This window comes from Notamacropus eugenii, chromosome X (genome assembly GCF_028372415.1).
Source record: "Notamacropus eugenii isolate mMacEug1 chromosome X, mMacEug1.pri_v2, whole genome shotgun sequence".
Taxonomy (NCBI): Eukaryota; Metazoa; Chordata; class Mammalia; order Diprotodontia; family Macropodidae; genus Notamacropus; species Notamacropus eugenii.
The window spans coordinates 81,431,669-81,439,710 of NC_092879.1; the positions used below are offsets into that span (position 1 = coordinate 81,431,669).

The following is an 8,042-nucleotide window of genomic DNA, read 5'->3' on the forward strand; positions in this document are numbered from 1 at the left end:
ATGCCATGTAAAATCCAAGTGTTTTCAAGGCTGATTTTTCTAATCTCCTATTTCTACCTATGCCTTAGGAAAGGAAATAAGACAATTAAAATAAATTCAAGAATCAGCAATTTGGATTGTCCCCACTCTCCCTCCAACAAAGGCAAAAGGTCATTGGAAACACAACTTAAAACTTAAAAGAAAAAAACAGAATTAGGGAGCCAGTACTTAAAACACACACTAACACACACACACACACACACACACACACACACACACAACCATTTCCACTGTGTAAATGGCATTTTACACAAAGATTTATGGCCATAGGATACATGTTGGGGAACTAGCCTTTGATTACACATTCCCTGAAATAACAAAGTACGAGAGGGAAGAACAATGGGAATCCCGGGCATTTGTTGACAGTGGAAGCAAAACAGTATCATGAGATTTTCCAGGCTATGGTGTAATGTTATCTAATGAGAGAATTCTCATCATGTTTCTGTGCACTCACGTGTATCTTTAGGAGAAGGTTGGGAATAATACATTCAGAAATGCGTTCAACAAGTTAGGTGACTAGTTTTAACACACACACACACACGCACACACAATATTGTCTGATTTCTAAAGTCATAGAGTGAGTTGTACAATAATGATAGTGACACACATTCTTTGTATTTATACACAGCAATTTAGGATTTATTTTTAAAGATTTGTCATCTGAATTAACCCCTCCAAAAAACTGTATTTCCATTTACGTTGTAGACTATGAGGGGACGGTACTTAAAAAGTGTGAGTTTTTATTATGTAGAGTTTGCTTTTCTTTTGAAGTATATAAAAAATTCTAATAATTTTCAAAGTTTGTCTGAGATTTCTTCTAGCCTTCTTTCTGCTCCATTTTTTTTGGAAGCCTATTCCCACCTACCTTCCACAATATTTTTTTTTTCAAATCCAAATCTTTGAAACAAATATGCACAGTAAACCTAAACAAATTTTCACTTTAGCCATGTCTAATAATGTATATTTTGTTCTACATCTTAAGTCTATTCCCTCTATCAGGAAGTAACACACTTTATCAACAGTGCTCTAGAATTGTAGATGGTCACTATAGTGATCAGAAATCTTAAGTCTTTCTAAAGTTGTTTGCCTTTACAATGTTTTTGTTGCTGTATACATTTTTCTCCTGATAATACTCACTTTACTCTGTATCAGTTTATAAAGATATCGTTAGGTTTCCCTGAAACCATGCCTTTCCTTATTTCTTACAGGACAATAATATTCCATTGTGTTCATATACCATAATTTGTTAATTTATTCTTCAGTCGATGGGCACCCATTTAGTTTCCAATTCCACTATATAAAGAGGTAATATAAATATTTTGATACAGAGTGGTCCTTTTCCTCATTCTTTCATGTCTTTGTGCTATACATCTAGTACTGTATGATTGGGTCAAAGTTTATACCCAGTTTAGTGAATTTTCAAACACAATTCCAAGTTGCTTTCCAAAATGGCTGGCTGAACTCATAGCTCTACCAACAGTACATTAATGTACCTGTTTTCTCACAATTCCTCTAATATTTGCTATTTTCTTTTTTTGGTCATCTTCCCCAATTTGATAAGTATAAAGTAGAGTATAAAGTTGCTTTACATTAGTTATTAATGATTTGGAGGATTTCTTCAAATATGGTTGCTAAAAGGTTAAATTTCTTCCTTTGAAAACTGCCTGTATCAATCAGGGAATGACTACTGTTAGTATAAATTTGAATTAGTTCTTTGTAGATCTTGGAATCAGAGAAACCGCAAAAAATTTGTCCCAGTTATTTTTCCTTGTGATACTAGCTACATTGGTTTTGCTTTTGCAAAAGTTTTTTTTTAATTTTATATAATATGTAAAGAATTGTTCACTTTACCATCTGTGGTCTCTTTTTTATCCTTTTTTTTGGTCATGAACTCTTACCCTATCCCTAGGAGGGAAAGGTAATTCCTTGTTCCTCTGATTTATTTATTTATGATGTGAACTTTAAGACACATAACTGTTTGGAGCATACTTTGATATATGTTGCAAGGTGTTGATCTAAATCTAATTTCTGTGAGACTTTCCAGTTTTAGCAATATTTTTTAGTTAAAAAGTGAATACTTGGCCTATTAGCTAAGGTTTTTGGATTTATCAAATACCGGACTACTGTGTTTATTTGCTTCTCTATATTAAGTATCTACCTAATCTCTTTCAGTGATCAGCATCTACTTTTAACTAGTACCAAATCACTTTGATGACTGCTTTACAGTACACTTTGAAATGTGATACTTCTAACTCTCCCTGATCCCTCTCCCCTTTCATTATTTTCCTTAAGATTCTTGACCTTTTGCTCCTTCAAATGATTTTTTTTTTGAGATAAATGAGCATTTTTATTTCTTTGTTTCACAAATAAACTGGCTGAAATAGTTGTTTCCCGTGGGCTAATCAAACAGACCAAATCCCATATCTTCATCAGACTCCTCCGACTCTTCCTTGGCTTCCACCTTGGCCGGAGTGGCAGCAGCCGGTGCAGCAGCAGCTGGAGCAGCTGCCACAGGGGCGGCCACTGCAAATGCGGAGGGGTCGGCCAGGAAGGCCTTCACCTTTTCAGCAAGTGGGAAGGTGTACTCCATCTCCACAGCTACAGCCAAGACTCGCGTGTACCCATTGATGATTCAGTGGGGTACTGATGCAACAGCTGGGTAGCCAATCTGCAGACAGACGCTGGCAACATTACCGACACCCTCTAAGAACCAAAGGTGCAAAGTCTCCTCCATGATGTCCAGCACTTCAGGGTTGTAGATGCTGCCATTGTTGAGCACCTGCTGAATGATCAGCCCAAAGGAGAACGGGGAAATGTTCAGCATGTTCAACAAAGTGGCCTCACTGGCACCCACTTTGTCTCCAGTCTTAATCAGCTGCACATCACTCAAGATTTCAGTGGTGCCCCTGGAAATCTTGGTGGTGATACCCAGAGCCTGGAAGAAGGAAGTCTTCTCAGGACCCAGACCAGTGTTCTGGGTGGGCACAGTGACATCACATGGGGCAATGGCACCAACACGGCAGCAGCTGGCACCTTATTGGCCAGAAGCATATCCCTAATCTCAGTCAGATCCTCCTTGGTGAACACAAAGCCCACATTCCCCCGAATATGAGGCAGCAGCTTCTCCAGGGCAGGGTTGTTCTCCAGATGACCACGAATGGCTTTGCGCATCATGGTGTTCTTTCCCATCAATACAACGGCCTTACCACGGAGGGACATCCGGATCTGCTGCATCTGCTTGGAGCCCACATTGTCTGCTCCCACAATGAAGCATTTTGGATAATCATCCAAAAGTTGGATGATCTTGAGGAAGTAATTGGATTTCCAGGTAGCCCTGTCTTCCCTGGGCATCTCGGCAGTGTTTCAGGGATTGCCACGCGGGGTTTAAAGACGATGTCTCTCGCATGAGGACGCCTGGGGAGAGAGCTCAAATAATTTTAAATATATTTCTCCCTAGCTTCATAAGGTAACTCTTTGGTAGTACGATTAGTATAATACTTAAAGAAGTATTATCATTTTTATTCTATTGGCAGGATCTGTCCATGAGTGGTTAATATTTCTCCACTTAGGTGCAGTGGCATTTCTGTAAAGATATAGTTCACATAGTGCCTCTGTATTTTTAGTTAGGTAGACTCTCGTTTTATGCAATCTGTATTTATTTTGAATGAAAATTATCTTTCTGCTGAGTTTTGTTGACAATATGCAGAAACACTGATAATTTATGTGGATGTATTTTATACCCTGCAACTATGCTAAAGGTGTTCTTTCAATTATTTTTAACTGATTCACTAAATTTCACAAAATAAACCATCATATCTGCAAGAACCAATAACTTTTGTTTCCTCTTTATCTATTTCTTGTTCACGCAACTTATTTTTTCTCACTTCTACAGCTAGCAATTGTAGTAATATGTCAAATATTATTGGTGATAATGGATATCCCTGCTTTCCTGCTGATGTTATTGGAAAGGCCTATCCTTGGTACATATAATTCTGGCTCTTGGTTTCAGATAGATACTATTATACATATTAAGGAAACGTATAATTATGGCTATGCTTTCTAGTGTTTTCAACAGAACTTGGTAGTGAATTTTGTCAGAAGACTTTTCTGCATCTATCAGCATAATCATGTGCTTTTCACTGTTCTTGATATAAGGTCTGTTACATATATAATTTCTCTAATTTTGAATGCTGCATTCCTGTAAAAATTCAACCAATTCATAATGCATAATATTTTAATAGGCTACTGTACTTTTCTACTCATATTTTATTTATAATTTTTGCATCAATATTCACTAAGGATAATTGTGCTTTTTTCTCTGTTAATCTGACTTAAGTATTAATATCATGTTGTATCATATCAAGTTACCATAGAAAAAAGTTAAGGAGAACCTTTTCTCTTTCTATTTTTGTAACTTAGGTAATATCAAAATTAATAGTTCTTTGAATGCCTGATGACATTTGCTTCTAAAAACATCTTGTTTTAGAATTCCTTGACTACTAAGGGCATTCATTTATGACTTTTCCAATTTTTATGAGGTTAAGTTTTCTATTTCTAATTCCATTTCCTTGTTGAGTTGAATATATTTCTACATTTAACTCCCTGTGTATGTATGTATGTATGTATGTATGTATGTATGTATGTATGTATGTATGTATTCTACCTTCCAGTGACCAGTTCAGATGAAAGCGAGATTCAAGGGATGACCATTCCCCCCACATACCCTTTCCTTCTTGTTTATATAGTCCTCTACTTGTATGAGATAGTATATTTCCTTACCTTCATTACCCTTTCTTCTTCACTATATTGCCCCCCCATCTATTTTCCTTCTTTTAAGATGGCTCATAATATAATGAAATAATCCTAGGTCCTCTGTATTATTGAACTCCTGTTCTGACCTTTAATGATATCATAACTCTGAAGAGACACTTGTCTCCTATTAGAATGTAAGCTCATCCTTGAATAATACCTTATAATTCTCTAAACATACCTACTTTCTCTTGATTCTGGTATTTTTATCTCACGGATTCTATTCAGCTCCAGTCTTTTCAACAGGAATGCTAGAAGTTATTTTATTAAAGGGTTGTTGTTTGGTAGCTAAGTTATTCCTGGTTATACATCTGTATTTTATAACATTCAGAATATTTAATTCTATCTTCTCTGTTCCTTTATAGTGGTAGTTGCTAATGCACTTGAACTCTTTCTTTATGGACTATTGAAGGATTTTTTTCTTTGAACTAGCAGCTCTGGATTTTTCTATGATGTTCCTAGGAATTTTCATTTTGAGGTTTCTTTCAGGAAGCATAGATTCTGTTTTCACTTTGTCCTTTGTTTCTTATAGGTCTAAACCATTTTCACTCGTATTTTCTTGAAAGATGGTGCCCAGAATTCATTTTTAGTCATGGATCTCATGTATCCCAATGATTCTTAAGATTTTTATTCCCCTTGATCTGTATTCCATCTCAATTCTTTCTTATATGAAATATGTTTTTTCTTTTGTTTTTTCCCTAATCTTTTGACAATGTTTTGACATTTCTTGTTGTCTCATGGGGATATTAAATTTGTATTTGGTCCATTCTAACTTTCAAGGCATTTATTACTTACATAAGATTTTAAGCCTTTCATACTAAGCAGTAGGGCAGCTAGATAGCTCAGTGGACAGAGGGCTAGGCCTGGAGTTGGTAGAACCTAAGTTCAAATATAGCCACAGACACTTTTACTAGCTGTGTGACCCTAGGCAAGTCACTTAATCGCTCTTTATCTAATCCACCGGAGAAGAAAATGGCAAACTACTCTAGTATCTTTACTAATAAAATCACATGGACAGTATGGTCCACAAGGTTGTGACAAGTCAAACACGAGTGAACAACAAGAAAAACTAAGCTATTATTTTCCTTCTATGTTTTTCCTCTAACACTTTCATTTTTCTTTACTTCTTTTAAGTCTCACTTCATTTCTTCCAGGAATTCTAGCCTACTTTGCATCCAAAATATGAATGGATTTTTTAATGTTTGATTTGTAGATATTGTGGAGTTATTCTATTTTTTTTTTCAGTTTTCATTTGCGGCTTCTCAGTATCCATAACACCTCTTTAATGTTGGTGTCTTTGTTTATTCACTCATCCAACATTGCTTCCTTACTTCCTTTGTGGTAGGGCCAGGGTCTATCTACACATTTCTAGAGAGAATATTCTGCCTTGTTTGGTCTTCCTCTTCCATTTACATTGATGTTGCTTTCTCAGAACAGTGTTTTGTTCTCCAAACACCTAACAGGGAAGGAGGAGACTCAGGCTAAGGACCATCAACTTCCAGAGTACTCTAAGTGGTCTTCTCTATGGCCAAGTGTGATAGCTCCCCTCCTGGTATGAGCTTTACAATCTCCCAAAAACTGTTTGGCTCTTAATCAATCAAGAAACATTTATTAAGTGCCAAATACATACCAAGCACTGTGCTAAGTGGTGGAGATAGAAAATAAGCAAAAGACAGTCTGGGTCCTCAAGGAATTTACAGTCATATGGGGGAGACAGCATAGAAACAAATATATAAAAGCAAGCTATGTACAGTAGGAAGTCACTAGACCTGAGGGGCTGGGAAAGGCTTCCTATATGAGATAAAATTTTAGTCATAATTTAAAGAAAGCCAAAGAAAACAGTAAGCAGAGTTGAGGAGAGTGAATATTACAGTCATGGAGGACAGCCTGAGAAGATACCTGGAGCTAAAGGATGGAGTATCTCATTTGTTTCACTGGATCAAAGAGTATATGTCAAGGAATAAAGTGTAAAAAGAATGAAAAGGTTATGAAGGGCTTTGAATGCCAGACACAGCATTTTGTATTTGCTCCTGGAAACAAAAGGGAGATATTGGATTTTACTGAGTAGCTAGGTGACGAGGTTGGACCTGTGCTTTAGGAAAATCACTGATGCCTGGATAGATGAGAGATTAGAGTGGGAAGAGTATTCGTGGAAGGTAGGTTGGAGAGGAAAGACATTAAGTTAGAGGTGCGGTAGAGGTAAAAATAGCAGATAAAGTCGAATTTGTCATCTTCAGCAACATGCACTTTATTCGTTTAACTATTGGCCATGGTTCATGGTGCTGAAAGTGAGCAATATGAATTCCCCCCTTTCTCAGTCATTCTTTCTGACATTTCAAAGCTTTGGCCAAGGTAAGAAACGTGCTGACTAATTTGTTCCAGCATCTTAGCATTTCACACGATATTCTTGATCAGTTAAGATCTATTTAGCACATGCTATGACTCTCTACTACAAGTGTGCTTTCCCCCTTCCTCCTCTCCAGTCTCCCCTGACACAATGCCTTTCTCTCTGCTCCCTTCCCTCTCCAAATATATACATGTGAAAGCAAGGTCTGCATCACTTGCACACATCCCTGAGCCTGGGGGTTAATGGATTGTCATTGTTCATGCAAGTTGGGGGACTCAGTTTCCTGCCAGGTTGATCTGAGCATTTGTTTGACTTCCTCATTCTTTTTCCTTTAGGATTAACCCTATTCAATGTCCTTTCCTCTCAGGACTCTAATTGCATTTAAATAGTCATGGGAATAGCTCATAGTGAAAGTTTACATTAGAACATGTTTTCATTTGTGGAGCGTCTATATATGGGCATATTTGGAACCACCCAATAATATATTACACATACATGGTCTTTGTTTTTAATGCTGTTTGTAGTTTTGTTACTAGATAAAGTTAGCACAAAATTAGTGTAGTAAATGGTAATGAAGAAATATTTTATAATTAGACTTGAGAAAAAAATTGGAAATGAGAGTACATATCAATATTTTCAGTACTTTGCACATGGTAGGTACATAATTCATGGTGAATAAAAGAAAGGTTTTTATGTGCTTTGCTGTTATTCAATTGTTTTCATCGTGTCTGATTCTCAGAGACACCATTTGAAGTTTTCTTGGTAAAGACAATGGAGCAGTTTGCCATTTGCTTCTCCAGCTCATTTAACAGATGAAGAAACTGAAGCAAACAGGGTTAAGGGACTT

General features: G+C 36.7%; 1 pseudogene; it reads right to left on the minus strand.

Annotated features, from left to right (window-relative positions):
* Nucleotides 1-2,335: 2,335 nt before the first annotated feature.
* On the minus strand, nucleotides 2,336-3,434 carry LOC140515471 (large ribosomal subunit protein uL10 pseudogene; annotated as a pseudogene).
* Between the last annotated feature and the right edge of the window lie 4,608 nt (nucleotides 3,435-8,042).